This window comes from Mauremys reevesii, linkage group 2 (genome assembly GCF_016161935.1).
Source record: "Mauremys reevesii isolate NIE-2019 linkage group 2, ASM1616193v1, whole genome shotgun sequence".
Classification (NCBI taxonomy): domain Eukaryota; kingdom Metazoa; phylum Chordata; order Testudines; family Geoemydidae; genus Mauremys; species Mauremys reevesii.
In genome coordinates this window covers 128,021,967-128,043,449 of record NC_052624.1, presented here as the reverse complement: position 1 = coordinate 128,043,449, position 21,483 = coordinate 128,021,967, and the positions used below count along the sequence as shown (strand labels likewise).

The following is a 21,483-nucleotide window of genomic DNA, read 5'->3' as shown; positions in this document are numbered from 1 at the left end:
AATTTCATACCCCAGATAGCCATGGGAAATTCCATGAGTTAGGTAGAATGTTATGAGGTGCTTTGTCAGATTTTAGAATTGATCCAGTAAGATTATTATTATTATTATTGGGATTTGCAATCTGATCCCCACCACCAGCGTCATTCTTAAAATGTTGTACAACAATAGCACAGTCTAGTATATTCAAACAGTTCCTTCCATTTCAGCTACTGCATGCTTACGTTTAGACAGCTCTTTGGTTTAACTGTTTAACTGTTTGGTTTAACTTGCAACCAATCAAATATAGATTCATAAGAACGTAAGAAATGGACCCCATTGGGTCAGACCAAAGGTCCATCTAGCCCAGTATCCTGTCTTCCGACAGTGGCCAGTGCCAGGTGCCCCAGCGGGAATGACCAGAACGGGTAATCATCAAGTGATCCATCCCCTGTCGCTCATTCCCATTCTGGCAAACTGAGGCTAGGGACACCATTCCTGCCCATTCTGGGTAATAGCCATGAATTTATCTAGTTCTTTTTTGAACCTTATTATGGTCTTTGCCTTCACAACATCCTCTGGCAAGAAGTTCCACAGGTTGACTGTGCATTGTGTGAAGAAATACTTCCTTTTGTTTGCTTTAAACCTGCTGCCTATTAATTTCATTTGGTTCTTGTGTTATGAGAAGTAGTAAACAACATTTCCTTATCTACTTTCTCTACACCAGTCATGATTTTATAGACCTCAATCATATCTCCCCTTAGCCATCTCTTTTCCAACCTGAAAAGTGCAAGTCTTATTAATCTCTCCTCAGATGCAAGCGTTCCATACCTCTAATTATTTTTGTTGCCCTTTTCCAAAACTTTTCTAATTCCAATATATCTTTTTTGAGATGGGTCGACCACATCTGCACACAGTATTCAAGATATGGGTATACCATGGATTTATATAGAAGCAACATGATATTTTCTGTCCTGTTTTCTATCCCCTTCTTAATTATTCCCAACATTCTGTTTGCTTTTTTGACTGCCGCTGTACATTGAGTGGATGTTTTCAGAGACTCCAATATCTCTTTCTTGAGAGGTAACAGCTAATTACACCCCATCACTGTATATGTATAGTTGGGATTATGCTTTCCAATGTGCATTACTGTGCATTTATCAACATTAAATTTCATCTGCCATTTTGTTACCCAGTCACCCAGTTTTGTGAGATCCCCTTGTAACTCTTTGCAGTCTGCTTTGGACTTAACTATCTTGAGTACTTTTGCATCATCTGCAAATTTTGCCACCTCACCGTTTACCCTTTTTTCCAGATCATTTATGAATATGTTGACTAGGACTGGTCCCAGAACAGAACTCTGGGAGACAACACTATTTTCCATCTCTCCATGCTGAGAACTGACCAGTTATACCTACCCTTTGTTTCCTATCTTTTAACCAGTTACCAATCCATGAGAGCACCTTCCCTCTTATCTCGTGGCAGCTTACTTTGCGTAAGTGCCTTTGGTGAGGGATCTTGTCAAAGGCTTTCTGAAAATCTAAGTACGCTATATCCACTGGATCCCCTGGGTCCACATGCTTGTTGACCCCCTCAAAGAATTCTAGTAGATTGGTGAGGCATGATTTCCCTTTACTTTAAAACCACGTTGACTCTTCCTGAACAAATTATGTTCATCTATATATCTGACAATATTGTTCTTTATTATAGTTTCAGCCAGTTTGCCTCACCTCTGGAGCCCTTTTTAAAAATTGGCAGCACATTAGCTATCCTCCATGCTGGTACAGAAGCTGATTTAAATGATAGGTTACAGACTACAGTTAGTAGTTCAGCAATTTCACGTTTGATTTACTTCAGAACTCTTGGGTGAATACCATCTGGTCCTGGTGACTTATTGCTGTTTAATGTATCAATTTGTTCCAAAACCTCCTCTAATGATACTTCAATTTGGGGCAGTTCCTCAGATCTGTCACCTAACAAAAATGGCTCAGGTTTGGGAATCTCCTTCATATCCTCATCCGTGAAGCCCGATGCAAAGAATTCATTTAGTTTTTCTGCAATGGCTATCATCCTTGAGTTCTCCTTTAGCACCTCAATCGTCCAGTGGCCCCACTGGTTGTTTAGCAGGCTTTCTGCTTCTCATATACTTAAAAAAAAATTGCTATTAATTGTTAAGTCTTTGGCTAACTGTTCCTCAAACAAGGCCGGCTCCAGGCACCAGCGCAGCAAGCAGGTTCTTGGGGTGGCCAACATAATGGGGTGGCACGTCCGGAGATATGTCCTCCAGTTATTTATTCCCCATTCCATATTTGTGTATTTGATTTTTTTCCTTCCTAAGTATAGTGCTTTGCACTTATCTTTATTGTAATTTGTCTTGTTGATTTCATTTGTCCTGCTATGCCAGAAGGACAGGAGACACTGGAGGTGATTTTAATTAGGCTGCAACTTTATTCTTACATATCTGGAAGTACCTGGCAGATAAAATTGTACAGAGCAGGAAATTCCATACACAATTCCATATACTCAGGGGCTGGGGGTGGTACAGCCGCGCTGGAGGAGCTGCCAGTGTGGGGATGCCTGGCGGCCTCATGTTCTGCTCCTTTTGCTGCTGCAGTTCTGGAGAGCCCTGCGGTTCAGAAGTCTGTATCTGGCGCAGCTGGAGGACAGAGCCCCCGCTCTCCCAGGTAACCTAGCATGGGGAGGGGATGGGGAAAGTGTGGGGGCCCCAGGCTGGGGGGCAGGGTAGGTCTGAGTCACATGGGAGGGTCACACGCTGCTTCTTTAGCTGGTGCTCCCTCCTTGCGTTCCTCCCATGAGTCGCCTATGTGCAGAGTACCGGTAAGAAATAAATTCTACTTACACCACTGCTACCAACAAAATTACAATGTACTCTCTATACATTTCCATGTTCTTGGAAGACAAAGAATTTAAGTTTAATGACTAAGTGTTGTTTACTAAGCCTCAATGAGTTTGGAGCTAAAATCTAGTAGTCTCGAATCAAAAGTTTCCTTACATAACACAGCTCTAAGGGAATACGCAGACATACACTAGAACTACTTTATTTGCATATTTGTTGCTATGAGGTCATTGCCTTAATAGGAAAAGACCAATTTAAAGTATTTTTATGACTTGTTTTCATTATTGATTGGATCTAACATTTATGTTAATAAAATATTCTGATGAAAAAGGGTAATCCTATCCAGAATAGAATGCAATGTATCCCACTGAGGGCTTGTCTATATAGTGCATTAGTGTGCACCAGCTGCGTGTAAATTCTACTGCATACCAGCTTGTCATATACTAACTGGCCTGGTAGACCCTGCTGGCATGAACTAAAAGTTTTTCAGTTTTGATTTAACTCCATAACTTGAGGTCAGGCCTCAGAGAAGAGTCGTACTCAAGGAAGGTTTATGAGTTAAAGATAATATACAGACCCCTTCAATTCTCTCTTTACAGCTCAATTTTCAATTACTTTCAGACTTCCTGACCTTGCTTAACTCTTCATTTCATACTAATCAACCTTATGTAGCTTATCCACAGACCTTTGGCTGAAGATCATTTTGTTTTGCCTAGTGGCCCAGAGCACAGCAAGAAGGCTGCCAGGTTTGTTTTCTGAATGATTATGGAGCTGTGAAAAGAAACAAGTTTGAAAGTAGGTAAACCATTGCTAGAGGACATTTTAGGCCAGGCTTGTCCCCACTTAGTACAGTGTCTTAAGCAAAAAGAGCTCTGCTCAGTGGTTGACATATGGTGGGAAGAGTTGCTACCTGGTTGTCCCTCACAAGCATGCAAGTGGAATCTGCTTGCGCAATCATCTTCAGGGCTCAGATTGGACCAGTACACAACAGCAAGGAGAATCAGCACCTTTGTTAGATCACTTCAGAATATAAGATTTACTTTTTTAAAATAAAGTCTCTAGCTGTTCGGGATGTTGTGGTAAATACACTTGGTTCACCTCACTTGGTTCACCTCACGTTATTCTCCTTAGCGTCTGACACCATAGTTTTCTTCACAGAAACTCATAATAATGTTACAATATATGTGCCCAGAATTGTTTCTGAAGACAGTATTTTTAAAGTTGTCTATTACATGCTAGTAGCTTTTTTTAAAATATAAAGGGAAATACATTAAAATATGCCAAAAACTAGAAATACACTATGATATTTTAAAGCTATATCACTTACTGAAATTTCACACAGGGCGTGAAAATAGATGACCAAAGGCCAATAACAAAGACATGAACATGGAGTATAAGATAACTATAAATCTTCATGATGTAAAAGAACTATACCATAGAGAATCTTAAAGGTCAACAAGAAAAACTTTGAAATCAATATGCTGAGCCAAAGGGACCCTCTGAAGGTTAATCAAAGTTAATATAGTATGCTTGAAGTTGTCTAATGCCTGATAGGGCTATTGCGGTCAAATTCAGCAGCAGTTCAAAGTCTGGCAATAGAAATCTTAAGTAGATCACAAATCACATGTTACTATAAGGTAGACAGGAAATACATGAGAAACAGAGGACATTGTGAAAGTCTGTGGATAGAACTGGTATATCATACATATATACATTGTATATTTGCTTCAGAACTTCCTTCTTTCCCCCTGAGAAACATAATCTCCATTGAATTTGCTTCTGGCTAATAATGCAACAAATAACTAATTTTTAGACACTCGTTTCTAAAATAAGAACACTAGGCTGAGTCTCAACTAGCCTGACATATTGTATTATTATACACTTGTCCATAGTCTCATTTCACATCATACTAATAGTATAAATCCTTTTTATATATATGGAATAGAATCTGGAAAAATGAATGTGCTTTTGGTTCCAAAACCAAGTTACTCAGCATTCTGCTACTGAATAAAGCAAAGGAATTGTATTTGCTTGTCTAAAAATAGTCATGACTATAGCATTTGTATGTAGTTTTATCTTCAAGAAATTCTGATAGTGAAAAATATTTACATCCCAAAGTTTCTATTATGAATCAAGGTGGAAAATAATCATACTTGAGAAGACTAATGTCAGAAATGTTATCTTTCATTCTTTTATTATGACTTTAAAAAGGAACTTAGAGATTGGGTCTTTGAAAAGGACGTTGTCCAGTAGAGGAGATACAACCTGCCTCACAATATGTGTTTAGTTTCAAAAATGAATTCCTGATGTTTGGTCTGGCAAGATGAGAACAGAAATGAAAATTGCTATTATTTTTTGTTGTGATGTATTTTTTAAATTTAAGCTAAGGGGAAGGGGAATGAACACTCCCCCCCAGTCTCCACCTGACACACACACTACACACAAACTGTGTGTAAAACAAATAGAAAAAACACACAAAAATAAGATACAAAATAATCCTGGTTCTCCCACATTTGCCAACCTCATCACTATGCTTTTCGTACTACCCTTTTCTCCCATCCTTTGTCATGTCTGTTCAAAGTATAGCTGTTTCCTGTATGTTTTTAAAGTGTCTAGCACAATGGAGCCCTGATTTAAGTTGAACCTATAGGCACTGCTGTAAATCTAATAATAAATAATAAATTAGACAATGGTAAAAAACAAAAATAAGCATGTGCACATTGGCTAATGGCATGTTCAGAAGTCCACTTAGAAACCTGTCTGGCCTTTTGCCCATGCATTTACCGACTTTGCATGCACAGTTATGCTGAATGTGACATTTAAACTGAGCACATTGCTGTATGCATGTGTCTGAAAATGAGGCCCTGTTCATAGTGCTTGGTTTTTCAGTTCCTAGTAATCAAATTACTGAGTGATTTATTTGATTTTTCTGAAATATTTTTTCAAATGTTTGCTTCGTTTTTGGAGCAAAAGTTCTGCCAGGCATCGTCTTTAGGAGTCAAGTCACTAAAAAAAATGTTTAAAATAAGGGGAATTTGATCCTCAGCTGGTGTAAATTGTCATAGGTCCCCTGAAGGGGTGTAATCAGGAAGGACAAAACACAGCTGGAGTTGCAGCGAGAAAAGGATGTGAAGGGTAACAAGAAGGGTTTCTACAGGTATGTTAGCAACAAGAAAGGTCAGGGAAAGTGTGGGACCCGTACTGAATGGAGGAGGCAACCTAGTGACAGATGATGTGGAAAAAGCTGAAGTACTCAATGCTTTTTTTTGCCTCGGTCTTCACAGACAAGGTCAGCTCCCACACTGCTGTTTTGGTCAACACAGTATGGGGAGGAGATGAGCAGCCCTCAGTGGTGAAAGAACATGTTAAGGAAAAGCTGGACAAGCACATGTCCTTGGGTCCAGATCTAATGCATCCAAGGGTGCTGGGGGAATTGGCTGATGTGATTGCAGAGCCATTGCCCATTATCTTTGAAAACTTGTGGTGATCGGGGGGGGAGGTCCTGGACAATTGGAAAAAGGCAAATATAGTGCTCATCTTTAAAAAAGGGAAGAAGGAGAACCTGGGAATTACAGACTAGTCGGCCTCACCTCAGTCCTGGAAAAATCATGGAGCAGGTCCTCAAGGAAACTATTCTGAAGCACTTGGAGGAGAGGAAGGTGATCAGGAACAGTCAACATGGATTCACCAAGGACAAGTCATGCCTGACCGACCTGATTGCCTTCTATGATGAGATAACTGACTCTGTGGATATGGAGAAAGCGGCGGATGTGATATATCTTGACTTTAGCAAAGCTTTTGATACAGTCTCCCATAGTATTCTTGCCAGCAAGTTAAAAAGTATGGATTGGATGGATGGACCATAAGGTGGATAGAAAGCTGGCTAGATTGTTGGGCTCACCAGGTAGTGATCAACATCTCGATGTCTAGTTGTAGCCGGTATCAAGCGGAGTGCCCCAGGGGTCGGTCCTGGGGCCAGTTTTGTTAAACATCTTTATTAATGATCTGGATGATGGGATAGATTGCACCTCAGCAAGTTCACGGATGACACTAAGCTGGGGGGAGAGGTAGATCGGCTGGAGGGTAGGGATAGGTATGTGCTGGCCTTAATTTAAACAGCTGTGGTGTGGCTTGTCCATATCATTGCAGAGCGTAATGTTGTTTGGAAGAATGACCAGATCTTAGATACATGTTAATTAAACCTTTTGGAGAGTTTCCAACCAATTTTTCTTAATAATTAAGAGAACTAGGTTTTCTGCTTTGGATTTTGTGTGTGTGTGTGTGTGTCTGTGTGTGTGTGTAATTTCCAGATCATTCAACTGAGATGTAACATTAGGTATGTAGTTCCTAAATCATCTGCCCATCTGAAATATGTAGGTTAATGACAGTTATGTACAAATGGAAGCATAAATTCCAAGAAAAAAGAATTAAGCTATTAGATGCTGTTTGTACCTTGTTTGGGTATGATATTGTGTAGTGCTTGGTCTGTGATTTAAGAGAATGCCATCCATTATTATTTCTTGAAATAATTTTATCATAGTGGCAAAAGGAAAGTCACAAAAATGCTGAAGATCTGTGTGAGTCCTGTATGTGTTACATCTGTCTGCATTTGATCTAGTGGTTCAACAGAGACAATGTGGCAGTGTGGAAATTAGTAAACATAAGGCTTGCTTGTGAGCTGTATCCCCTGAGGTCCTTAATTTTATACCAGATAAATTGTAGATCTCATTACTGCTTTTTATTGGTGTAATTTAACAGTTCACAAAAGAAACATGAGGAGATCAATTTGTTTAAAGCTTAAATTGAAGTAAAACAATTAATTTGTCAAAAAGGAAGAACTTCAAGGTAAGTCAAGTGATCGAAGCATATCTTTAATAGTGAGAAGTATAACTGACAAATCTAACACTTTCCATGTATACTAGTGTAAAATGTAGCATTCTTCTTCGAGTGATTGCTCCTATGCATTCCAGTTAGGTGTGCGTGCCGCGCGTGCATGGCATCTCGGAACTTTTTTACCCTAGCAACACCGGCGGGCCCCTGGAGTGGCGCCGCTATGGCACGTGTTATATACCCCAGCCGGCCCGTCTGCTCCTCAGTTCCTTCTTACCGCCCGTGACGGCCAGTTGGAACTGTGGAGTGCTCTTCGTTCTCCACGACCCTAGCTTTCGCTTCTGATTTGTATATAGTTAGTTTAGTGGTTAGTTTGACAGTTACTTAGTTAGATAGTTAGTGTAAATAGATAAGGTAAAAGGGGGGGGGGTTCCCCTTTTACCTCACCCGGTGCGGGCTCATGCCCAAAGCACCGGGCTTTAAGCCCTGCGCGGCGTGCCAGAGGCCTATGCCCATCGGAGACCCGCACGACGCCTGTCTCCGTTGCCTGGGCGAAGGGCACAGAACAGACAAGTGTTCGATCTGTTCTACTTTTAAACCGCGGACCCGGAAAGAGCGGGATATCCGCTTGAAGCAGATCTTGATGGAGGCGTCGCTTCAGCCACCGGCACCGTCTGCGCCGGCACCACGTACTGCCTCGGTGCAGAGCGCACCGGCGGCACCGAGCCGCTCCACCTCCACGGCACCGCCGATGCAGAAAGCGGTTATGAAGTCTCGGCACCGCTCGCTTTCGCCCTCGAAGAAGCAGAGGCTGGCGAAGGCACTGGCTCAGGTTCGCTCTGAGGACTCTGCAAAAGCGGTTGCGCAGCCTGCGGCCCCCGCGGTGCCCGTGCACAAGCCGTGCACCAGAACTTTGACTCCGGCGCCGCAAGGCCCGTCGAGTCCAGCGCCGCCATGCTCCCCAGTGCCGTCCGCGGTTGAGCCCCGGCTGCCGTCAACGCCGGAGACATTCGCCTCCGCACGAGAGCTGATCCAGCTCATAGAGGCACCAGGCCTCCGGCCCCCGGCACCGCCGGTGCGGGCTGTCGTGTCGGCGGGAAAGCCGGCCAGAATGACCCGGCCACCGTCCCTGGACAGGCGACATGGACGACGCACCCGGTCCCGGTCTCGTTCCCGGTCCTACGGCAGGTCTCCGTCCCGTCGCTCGCGATCTCGGCACCGCTCGCCATCGCGGTACTGATCGCCGTCGAAACGTCGGTCGCAGTCCCGGTACCGCTCGTCGTCGCATTACCGGTCGTACTCCCGACGCCGCACGAGGTCCAGGTCGCCATCGCGTCGGCACCGTCAGAGATCGCCGTCCCGGCACCGCTCCCGGCACCGCGACTCGCGCGGGCGTTCACGGCACCGGAGTTCTCAGTCCCGGTCGAGCTCCCGGCACCGGTCGAGCTCCCTGCGCCGGTCGAGCTCCCGGCACTGTGACGGACGTCACTCCCGGTCGCCTTCCCCGTATCGCACGGAGCAACATCGCTCCTCCTTGCCATCCGGGGACGGACTGCCTCATTCTGCAGCGCACTCTGTGAGCGCCTCAGCACCGCCATGGCCATCTCGGCCCGCGTCGGTCGCTTCCGGCACGGAAGGATACGGACTCCTGCCACCTACCCCACAAGGCCATCCTCAAGGGGCGCAACCGTGGGGCTTCTGGGTTCCATGGGCCCAGTATGAGGCTCAGGGGGTGCCCTTTCCACCAAGGCCTCCCGCGTCCGAGCGCAGGGTTCCAGAGGCGACAATAACCCGACCGGCCCCTTCGCCACCGGCTGCGGATGCTATACCGTCGGAGTCCCAGGGCCACGCGCAGCCCGCCCCCCCCGACGAGCAAGCAGTGGACCCCTCTTCGGAGGCGGTCGTCCAGGGGTTGTCCTCCTCGTCCTCGCCTGATGAGGCGGTGGCCGGCGCGGCGACAAAGGAGCCTCCACCCATCGATGTAAAGGCTCACCAAGACCTCCTTCGCCGCGTGGCGACAGCTATGGCCTTGCCGATAGAGGAGGTACAGGAAGACGAGGACCCCATTACAAACGTTGTTGGGGCAGACATGCCGGTGCGAGTTGCGCTGCCTTTTGTACGGACAGTGCAAAAGAATGCCACCACTATCTGGCAGACGCCTGCGTCCGTGCCTCCTACAGCCCGTGGTGTTGAACGAAAGTACTCTGTCCCTCCCACGGGCTATGAATATTTGTACACACATCCGACCCCGGACTCCCTGGTAGTCCAGTCGGTTAATGATAGGGAACGTCACGGCCAACCGGCCCCTGCGCCCAAATCAAAGGACGCAAGGCGTATGGACCTGCTAGGCCGAAAGGTCTATTCCGCTGGAGGCCTACAAATGAGGATAGCCAATCAGATGGTCCTCCTCGCCAGGTACGTCTTTGATATCTTGACGTCCCTGGCGAAATTTACTGAGCTCCTGCCAACAGCCTCCCGCCAGGAGTTCGCAGCCATGTTGGAGGAGGGGAGACGGTCGTCTAGATCCTCCATCACAGCCGCCCTCGACGCTGCGGACTCAGGTGCGAGGACCTTGGCCTCCGGTGTAACGATGCGGCGTATCGCCTGGCTGCAGTCTTCCACCCTGCCGCCGGAGGTCCAATATACACTACAGGACCTGCCATTCGATACAAAGGGGCTTTTCTCGGAAAAGACGGATTCTCGAATCCAGACTTTGAAGGACGGCCGTATTGCGATACGTACCCTAGGCATGCATACGCCGGCGACGCAGCGCAGGCCATTCCGTCCGCAGCCCTCCCGACTGGCCTATCAGTCTCGGTATCGACCTTACAATAGCCGACGACCGGCCCAAAATCGCCGTCGTCCGTCCGGCAACCGCCGCAACCAGGGCCAGGCCGCTTCCAAGGCCCCTCAGGGGGCCAAGCAGGCCTTTTGATGGGACGCTCGAGGACGGCCCATCACTCTCCCTACCGGATCCTTCCCCGTTATTTTACAACCGCCTTTCCCATTTCTTTTCGGCATGGTCCCAATTAACAACAGACAACTGGGTGCTTCAAACAGTCCAGTCGGGATACCGCCTGCAATTTGTTTCGCCCCATCCTTCCCACCCACCCTCCCTGTCCCTCTTCAGGGACCCCTCTCACGAGCAAGTCCTCTTACAAGAGGTCCAGACTCTGTTGAGCGTGGGTGCCATAGAAGCAGTGCCTCAAGACAGGCGGGGCAGGGGATTCTACTCCCGTTATTTTCTCATCCCCAAGGCGAAAGGCGGGCTACGTCCTATCCTGGACCTTCGCGAGCTGAACAAGTACCTGCTCAAGCCCAAGTTTCGCATGGTCACCCTGGGGACCATCATTCCCTCTCTGGATCCGGGAGACTGGTTTGCCGCCCTCGACATGAAGGACGCCTACTTCCATGTCGCAATCTATCCTCCCCATCGTCGTTACCTTCGGTTTGTGGTCAACGACACCCACTACCAGTTCGCCGTGTTGCCGTTCGGACTTTCCACCGCCCCGAGGGTGTTTACCAAATGCATGGCGGTAGTCGCCGCAGCCCTCCGACGTCGTCAGATGCACGTTTACCCGTATCTCGACGACTGGCTGGTTCGAGGTCAGTCCCGGCAACTTGTGATGGACCAGATGGCAGAAATCCTGTCTCTCTTTCAGCGGCTCGGTCTTCTCATCAACACCGAGAAGTCCACTTTGATTCCGACGCAGCGGGTGGAGTTCATCGGAGCAGTCCTCGACTCCACAGTGGCCAGAGCCTGTCTCCCTCGCGCTCGGCACCAGACGATGGTCTCCATCATCCGGGACCTCGTCGCCTTCCCTACCACGACAGTGCGCTCCTGCCTCCGCCTCCTGGGCCACATGGCTTCGTGCACGTATGTCACCGCGTACGCGCGGCTCCACCTTCGTCCGTTCCAGTCGTGGCTCGCGTCGGTGTACCGGCCACATCGAGACCCCATCGACATGGTGGTCACGGTCACCAGGACGGCCCTCGAGTCCCTCAACTGGTGGCTCGACCCGGAGGTCGTGTGTGCCGGAGTTCCATTCCACCCTCCTCGCCCGCCCGTCACTCTGACCACGGATGCCTCAGCACTCGGTTGGGGGGCCCACCTGGGCGATCTCCACACGCAGGGCCTGTGGTCGGCCCAGGAGCTCGCCCTGCACATCAATGTTCGCGAGTTACGCGCCATCCGCCTGGCCTGTCGCACCTTCTGCACCCACCTGCAAGGTCGTTGTGTGACAGTATTCACGGACAACACCACCGCGATGTTCTACGTGAACAAGCAGGGCGGAGCCCGCTCCTCCCCCCTCTGCAAGGAAGCGATGCTCCTGTGGGACTTCTGCGTGACCCACTCGATTCACCTGGAAGCATCCTTTCTTCCGGGAGTGCAGAACACGCTGGCCGACCATCTCAGCAGGTCGTTCCTCTCCCACGAGTGGTCCCTCCGTCCAGATGTCGTCCACACAATCTTCCGGAGGTGGGGGTTTCCCCAAGTAGACCTATTCGCCTCCAGAGAGAACAGGAAGTGCCACCTGTTTTGCTCGTTCCAGGGTCGCTCGCCAGGCTCCCTGTCGGACGCATTCCTTTATCCCTGGACGGATCGCCTCCTCTACGCCTTCCCTCCGTTCCCGCTCGTGCACCGAGTGCTCCTGAAGCTTCGGAGGGACAGAGCCCACGTCATTCTAGTAGCGCCGGCCTAGCCGAGGCAGCACTGGTACACCCTGCTGCTCGAGCTCTCCGTTCGGGAACCCATCCCCCTTCCGTTGTGGCCGGACCTCATCACCCAGGATTTCGGCAGACTCCGCCATCCGAACCTGCAGTCCCTCCATCTTACAGCTTGGTACCTGAGTGGCTGACCCACGCGGAGAGGGGCTGTTCTGCAGCGGTTCAACAGGTCCTGCTCGAGAGCAGAAAGCCTTCCACTCGCTCCACTTACCTAGCGAAGTGGAAGAGGTTTGCACTCTGGTGTGATCATCGAGGTCTTAATCCATTCCTGGTCCCGGTCCCTACCATCCTGGACTACCTCTGGCACCTTAAGGAGCAAGGTCTGTCAGTCTCCTCCTTGAGAGTTCACCTGGCAGCGGTATCCGCCTTCCTTCCCTCCGTGGAAGGTCGGTCCATCTTCTCGAACCAGATGGTCTCCTGCTTCCTCAAGGGCCTGGACCGCTTGTATCCGCCGGTGCGGCGTCCTGCCCCGACCTGGGATTTGAACCTCGTGCTGGCCAAGCTGATGGGTCCTCCTTTCGAGCCCTTAGCCACGTGCTCCCTGCTCTACCTCTCTTGGAAGACGGCCTTCCTCGTCGCCATTACATCAGCGAGACGAGTATCTGAGCTTCGCGCTCTAACGGTTAACCCGCCATACACGGTCTTCCATGGGGACAAGGTGCAGCTTCGCCCTCATCCGGCCTTCCTCCCGAAGGTAGTGTCAGCTTTCCATCTCAACCAGGAGATCTTCCTCCCGGTGTTCTTCCCGAAGCCACATGCTTCGCCTCGGGAGCAACAGCTGCATACCCTCGACGTCCGCAGAGCGCTCGCTTTCTACATCGAGCGGACGAAGCCCTTCCGGCGTTCGCCCCAGCTGTTTGTAGCGGTTGCCGACCGCATGAAGGGAGAGCCGATATCCTCCCAACGGATTTCCTCCTGGGTCACTGCGTGTATCCGGACCTGCTATGAGCTGGCTCGCGTACCGCCAGGCCGCGTCACGGCGCACTCGATGAGGGCGCACGCCTCATCTGTTGCCTTCCTGGCCAATGTTCCGATCCAGGACATCTGCCGAGCGGCCACCTGGTCTTCGGTCCACACCTTCGCCTCCCACTACGCGTTGGTGCAGCAGTCTCGAGACGATGCAGCCTTCGGCTCCGCGGTATTATACTCCGCCACGTCTCACTCCGACCCCACCGCCTAGGTAAGGCTTGGGAATCACCTAACTGGAATGCATAGGAGCAATCACTCGAAGAAGAAAAGACGGTTACTCACCTGTAGTAACTGTTGTTCTTCGAGATGTGTTGCTCCTATCCATTCCAGACCCGCCCTCCTTCCCCACTGTCGGAGTAGCCGGCAAGAAGGAACTGAGGAGCGGACGGGCCGGCTGGGGTATATAACACGTGCCATAGCGGCGCCACTCCAGGGGGCGCCAGCCGGCCCGCCGGTGTTGCTAGGGTAAAAAAGTTCCGAGATGCCGTGCACGTGCGGCGCACACACCTAACTGGAATGGATAGGAGCAACACATCTCGAAGAACAACAGTTACTACAGGTGAGTAACCGTCTTTTAAGCCCCTCTGTACCAGTACAAAAGAAGCCAGTAAGAAAACTGTATACTGGAGGTGAAACCAAAGGACAGGTAGAGTTGAATCCTGTTCCAAGTTGGGAATGTAGGGAGTTTTGCTATTGATTTCAGTGGATTAAGAATCATTATACATACTGGACTGTGAGGAAAAAAACTTGTATGTAAGGCCTCGTTCTTGTTATTATTTTACTTTTCCAGATGGAGGGGAGAGGTTTGGTACAGCTCCTGAAGAATTCCAGGTGCTTCACAGCTAGACTGCTGACCCAGGAGAGAGGAGTATAAATGGTGTTCTTGTAGGGTGACCAGAGAGCAAGTGTGAAAAATCAGTGTGGAGGTGGGGGGGTTAATATGTTGCCGATATAAGACAAAGCCCCTAATATTGAGACAGTCTTCATAACATTGGGATGTCTGGTCACCCTATATCCTTGGAGGAGCAACTTCTGGGGTTGTTTACCCTCAAACTTGTGCTGCTCCTGTTAGACCAATCGCCACAAGAGCAGGGAAAGCATATAGCGTATGCCTACTATGTAGCTGAGAGGTGTGATTCCCAGCATGAGTAGACAGACATGTGCTAGCTCAAGTTGAGCTACAGCTCTAAAAGTAGCAATGTGAATGTCATGGCATGGGTGGCAGCTCATGCTAGCCATGAGAGTCCAAGCCTGCAGGGGCGGCTCTAGCAATTTTGCTGCCCCAAGCACGGCGGCACGCCGTGGGGGGCGCTCTGGTGGTCGCCGGTCCCGCGGCTCCGGTGGACCTCCAGCAGACGTGCCTGCAGAGGGTCCGCTGGTCCCGCGGCTCCGGTGGAGCATCCGCAGGCACGCCTGCGGGAGGTTCACCGTAGCCGCGGGACCACCGGAGCCGCCTGCTGCCCTCCTGGCGACCGGCAGAGCGCCCCCCCCGCGGCATGCCGCCCCAAGCACGCGCTTGGCGTGCTGGGGCCTGGAGCCAGCCCTGCAAGCCTATACACCCCTGTTGTTGGTATCAGCGTGGATTTGATTTAAAGCAAATCGATTTAAATCACTAGTCAGGAAGACTCGATTTAATCATGGATTTCTACATAAAAGTGCATTCTTGTTGATTGTTAATAACCTTAATACATATTCTTCACCACTCAGATAAAGTTGTAAGTTTCATTTTTAGAAGGTACACACTATACACTTTTAAGTGATTTATTTTGAAAACTTTTCAGATGAGTTTTACAGCTATATCAGAAAATGAATGATTGTTTGGTTATTTTGTTTACCAAAGATAATTGAAGCAGATATTTATGACGTCATTGGGAGATGAACAGGGTAATCATTAATTCAACAGGTTAATCATTAATATTTGGAGGATTTTCTTGCCATGCTGTACTAGGAGGAGAATATCACCAGACAGACATTTAAATTGTTTTATTTAACTAAAACAACAAAATTATGTATTCTGGATTATTTTTCTTCAACAGCAAACATATAATTTAACAAAACAAGCATATGAATTTTTGAATTTATTTAAACATTCAAATTTTTTTTAATCAGGTTTGTTTTTGTTAAAATTGTTTTTAACTAAAATAGTTAAATGAAATATTTAAAAGAAAATAAATCAACTATGTCAGCCAGATCAATATGAGAAACTTAAAATATTGGCTTCTGCAGCTAACTCTTCACTTTCATTTTCCTTTTTGTTCATAATGTGGAAAAGAAAAACAAGCTTTCCTGCTTTTTCAGGTCCCAAATGATTTCTCAATTTGGAATGAATTAGCCCAAAGGAAGAAAATATTACACCAGCAGAAGAAACTACTGCTGTTAAAAGTGAGATTATCGCTTCAACAGTCTCTGAATCCAAGTGCTTAAGTGACCAGTTCACTGGTGTGACTTTCTTTAAAACATCATCAGCAAACATATATTTTTGAATGATTCACCCTTAGCTCTGAAGTTTATTATAGTTGGCATTATGGAGGGATGATTGCTGGATGTCCATGTCATAGCCAACTCCTCTTCAGCAGTTAAGTTTTGACCTTGGTAACGAGTATTGAGAATATTTGCAAGAAAATGAGCTGGAGATAGTGCTTGTTCCATTCGTTCTTTTAATGCTTGTAATTTAACTCTGCCATTATATATTTCTCTCTTTAAAATCTCACTCAGTTTCTTCCAAATTTCAACAGCATCAGCAATAAAACAGCTATTTCCCTACATTTTGTTCAAGGCTACAGAAATTGGCTCCAGGGTACTCAGCATGTGTTGAACATTTCTCTTAAGCTCAATGTTGAGAACTTTGGCTGTGAAAGTGCCATCTGTTTTTTCACAATTTTGTTCACGAACTATCATCAGATTAGGCTAGTTCTTGATATAGTGCTGAAAACAGTCCACTACTGAGTTCCATCTCATGTCTTGTGGGGGAGTTAGCTTGGTTCCTCCCATTTTTTTCAGAGCAGCTGCTGACAGTGGTTGTTACGGAAGTATTTTGCTGTTTTAACAACATTAGCCTTTATTTCTGGAACACTGAAGTCTTTGGCTAGAAGGTGCATCAAATGAGCACTGCAACAGTATGTTATTAGCTTGGGACTCTCTTCACTCTCTTCTAAATAATTTTTTTTCATCTTGGATATATCTGCAGCATTGTCTGTGACCAAGCTGCGTACTAAACATTTGAATTTTTTTTCACAGTTTGTTATAGCTTTTACTGCTACTTGTAAATATTCTGCTGTGTGTGCATTTCCTGATGTATCAATTGTTTCTGTAAGGAAGACAGTCCCTTCTGTTGTCACAAACAAGCACATACAACAGGATCATTGTGGACATTGCTCCACTCATCAATACTCAGGTTAACAATTTGACCCTCAAGGCCTTTTGCACACTGCTCAATTTCTCTTTCATACACTTTATCCAGCAATTTGGCTGTGACATCTGCTCTGTTGGGTGGACTGTATCCTGGTTTTAATGACTGAACCATGTTAATGAAGTGTGGGTTCTCAGTCACATGGAAAGGAGAGTTTGTTGCATAAACAAACCGGGCAATTTTTTCATCAATTACCATAAACTTATCTATGGTTGTTTCTGGATGGTGGAGATTTTTTTTTTCTTTTTGCTACAGGTGATATACTGTAGCTATGTGACATACACGATGTGACTGAAACACTATCATTGGCAGATAACTCTGAAACTATAGAAAAAGATGGTGATCTTGAAGGTGGATAGTCTTCAGAATCCTGTATGTTGAGGATGGATTCTCCTAAACAAGATAAGTCAATGCAGTTATTTAATTATTATTACCATGCTGCTCATTTGGTATTACTCATTGCGCCACTGATACTCAGTACTACTTTAAAGGTGAAATTGTAAAACGAAGATCTGCCTACTTCAGCTATTTTTTATCACAGCTGCATCTAAAATGGTAGTACTATAGAGTAACAACTATATTTTTTGCTCAAACATGAGAATTCAAGAATAGTCCATACTTAAGAAAGAAGTATGAAATAAAAAAGTTTACCAAGCTGAAGATCCGGCATGTTCAGACACGTTCCTTTTATCATCTTCAATGCAGCTTCCTCCTGAAAAGGACCACTTCTCATGATGATGTTTCATGCGGGCAACCAGGCCTTGCATTTCTTTGTTGCACTGTTTGCATTTTGCATGCATGCCTGTTTTACCCACAGGTAGAAGAACTTCATTAAAATATTCCCAAACTGGATCTCTTTTATGGCCTGCTGCCATTATAGGTTTTCCCTTCTAGTAAGAGAATGGTATGGTAGACCTCAAAACTTCTGGAATATGCTGCTCAAACAGTTTCACTTTTGTTTCTACTGCCTGTCCCTCCCTTCTCACATTTATCTCCAGACTTCTTCTCTTTGTTCAGATCTATTCTGCCCCCAACAATCTTCTATTCATTGAACTTTTTGAAACTTTGCACTTTTAGAGAGAGGTAAGGGATTGACTCTGTACACAAATTTGCAGAGGGACAATAGAGTTGAGTTCTGTTATTTCTCACCTCTATATATTATTTATTTAATTAATTAATACATTTTTGCTGTTAACAAGCATGTTACCTCTGGAGACACAAATCCACAGTTTGAGAACTGCAAAACTAAGCATCTCTGATGGTATCTTCTAGACTGAGCACTGAGTCCCATTGAGTAGATAGGAAGATTAATCTAAATAATCTATACAAAAGCTTGTGGAACCCCATAAGATTGGGTCCCTTATCCATGAACTATTGGAACTCATTTACAAAACTTTTCTTAAACATTATATTGTCTCATACTATAGAATTAGAATTTATAATCCCTATTCCATGATGAGATATCTTTGAGCTATAATGTATCTTAATTAAAATTAACTTTAAATAGTTTTTTCCCTCAAAAAGCATTTTAACAAAAACATCTGATTTTAATAAAATCTGATTTTTTAAAAATAATTGATTTTTATTCACCCTGGTTGGCATTATTAATAATATTTGAAATTATTAATATTAATCTGGGAAACTATCAAACAGTAATTTAAACATAAATTCCTTTATTGAATCCAAAGGTCAAATAGTACTTAATCAATTGCTCTAAACATGCCTAAAAAGGCTAACTAATAAGTAATTTGCTACATCCACACAGTAACAAAACATTTATAAACATTTGATCAAGATACTTACAAATGGGCTAAACCCAGGGGTGCTTAGATCCATATTGGTCGGCTCCAGCATGGTCAGGCAGTTATTAGCAATTAATTTATTTTTTATAACCCATTAGCTAACAAGTGATGTCATTGCCAGTTATTGACTTCAGCTAAATACCAGCTTGAAACAGTTCACCCTTGTTTGTAGTCTTAATCCAGATAAGGTTTACAACCTCCTTTCTTCCCAGACCTTTCCTCCCTTCCTTCTTGCTGTCCAAGGGTTTTCCCATTGCACCTGGGTTCACATAGCCTTTAACACTGGTGTGTGGGTTGGAGAAGGGCCATGTTGGCTCGTTTTCAGACTCTCTTTGTTTGATTTAGAACCATCTGCAGTTACCCCTATCGGTCAGAGGCCTTCTTTCTAGAAACTTCCCCATGTTTCATTAGTTATCTTTGAACTAGACATCCTCCCTACTTTATTTCTTCTGACCTTATAATCTGTTACTTTCAAGGCCTTACTTCTACTTGTTAGTCAGGACCTTTCTTTACAACACATATATATTTCCTTAATCAAGTTTAAGCTAACTTTCATTATTTAATTTTATCCTTATCCTACACCTCTGTCTGAGCTTGGACAGCCCAAGCTGCTGTCCATGCTGCAACATTTTTGCCACAAAAGAGGACAGCAGTGGGGTAGCCTTTTATAAAGGATAAAACCCTGTTACTTTACTTCTGTAATTTTTGGGTGGCTCTGAGAAGAACTGCTGCCACCGCTAGTGTTCCCAGGCATTATGGGTGATGGTCCTCGTCCTTGGGATAAGGACTGCACTGTTACTGAGGCTCTAGTGCTGCAGAGGGTATATAATCAGTAATTATAAAGCTGCATGCCATTTCCTGGGGATTGATGGGGGAGAATTTGATTGCTATTAACCCAAATCATATGGTTACCTCTCAGAAATGCCTCCATCTCAGTGAATGAAATGGTAAATTATACCAACAACAGTATAATGCCCATTCTATAAATCAGTCAGGTATGCTCACTTGGAATACTGTGCGCAGTATTGCACACCCCATCTCAAAAAGGATATTGCTCAACTGAAGGAGGTTCAGAGAACAGCAACAAAAATGATCAACAGCTTGGAAATAACTTCCATCTGAAAAGAGACGAAAAGGTTGAGATTATTTACCTTACAAAGGAGACAGATAAGAGGGGACATGATAAAAGTATATAAAATAGTGAATGATCTAGTGAAGGTTCTGTTCTCCCTGTCTCAGAACACGAGAACAAGGGAACATTCAATGAAATTAAAAGGTAGGAAACCTGCAAAACCAATTAAAGGAATTTTTTTCACGTTTGATTAAGCTGTGAAACTCATTGCCACAGGAAGTCATTGAGACCAAGAAATAACAAGAATTAAGAAGGAATTGAACATTTGTATGGATATTAAGAATATACAGAGATATCATAATGAAATGAAAAGATTGAAAGGGATATTATAATTCAGAGATCAGAATAAGACCTATGTAGAGCAGATTATTCCTACTGTAGTGTTCTCATGCCATCCTCTGATGCTCTGGTTCTGCCCACTGTTGGAGCCAGGTTGCTGGACTAGATGGACCATTGGGCTGATCCAGTATAGAAATTCTGATAAGCCATTTTACATTAACTAATCAGATTGCTTGAATCGACTCTTTAACACTTTATTCCTCTTATGATTACTTTAATTCAGTTAGATTTACCATAATATGGTTAAAATCCCAGGGTGTAAACAAATTTCCCTACCAGAAAATTACTCCAAATCGCATATATTGACATGAAGAGTAACACAAAGCAATGGTTTTGTTTCACATTTTGGATATTTAAAAGGCCCTGTGTCCTTCAGTAGGACATTACTAGGTTGAGTGATGGGTTAGGCTTGCATCAGTAATATGTGCTGTTACAGTTGTAACTGCACTATTGCAGGAGCTGTCCAAGTGTGCAAGATTGATTTGTTAGCCAGGCTAATTGGCAGCAGTCTTTAGCCATCAGAGTGCAATTACACAGAACTCTTTCCAAATTTATGACATTTATCTTCTGGCCTGTCTCTTGCTTTCATTTATTCTCAGAGCATCATAGTGATTTTTAATTTATTGGGCTGTGATAGGATTTTTCTCTTCATTGAAAATAATATCACTCAGCCACTTCCTTCCCTTCACTGTGCCAGGTTCAGAGCACATTTTAAGTAGTTTGGGGGTCATTTATTTATGTAGTTATTATAAGGGCCTATTTTCCTTCCTCCTGGATTGATGAAATATCATCTCTTCCTCTGTCAACATCCAGTATTAAACAGTTCTGCAGTAATATCATGTCCTCTGTACCAAAGGAAATTGGTTGTTCAAGGCCTGCAGCATTCATGTAGGGCAGCTCTGATCACAAGTCTTTAGAAAAGGCAAATGTGCACTTGGACTGTGTTAAATATTAACTCCTTTGAGTGGGGCCAGCTTCTTATGTGTATTTGGTATATAGTGCCCTCTGCGCTCTGTGCATGTTTACTAGGCACATCAGATGGAAAAATAGTAAGGGCTCAAACCCTAACTCTCTGATATGTGGGAATATATGTTTATATGTCTTGAAATATCATTGGGCACACATGCACTGGCACTTGTTTTTCAGTGTCCACAGGTTTCAGAATAGCAGCTGTGTTAGTCTGTATCCGCAAAAAGAACAGAAGTACTTGTGGCACCTTAGAGACTAACAAATTTATTTGAGCATAAGCTTTCGTGGGCTACAGCCCACTTCATCAGATGCATAGAATGGAACATATAGTAAGAAGATATATATACGTACAGAGAACATGAAAAAGTGGAAGTACATCCATATTTTAGAGGGCAAGTCAAATTCTATACTTCTAATTTGTGAAACATTACAATATAGAAAACAGCATACATCTACTTTTTTGGATGTCTGG

The 21,483-nt window shown here is 45.3% G+C and overlaps 1 protein-coding gene across 1 annotated transcript in view; it reads left to right on the top strand.

The window, feature by feature from the left end:
* Window positions 1-21,483, top strand: part of SEMA5A (semaphorin 5A) — a 633,881-nt gene that overhangs the window by 507,571 nt on the left and 104,827 nt on the right. The window lies entirely within an intron of this gene.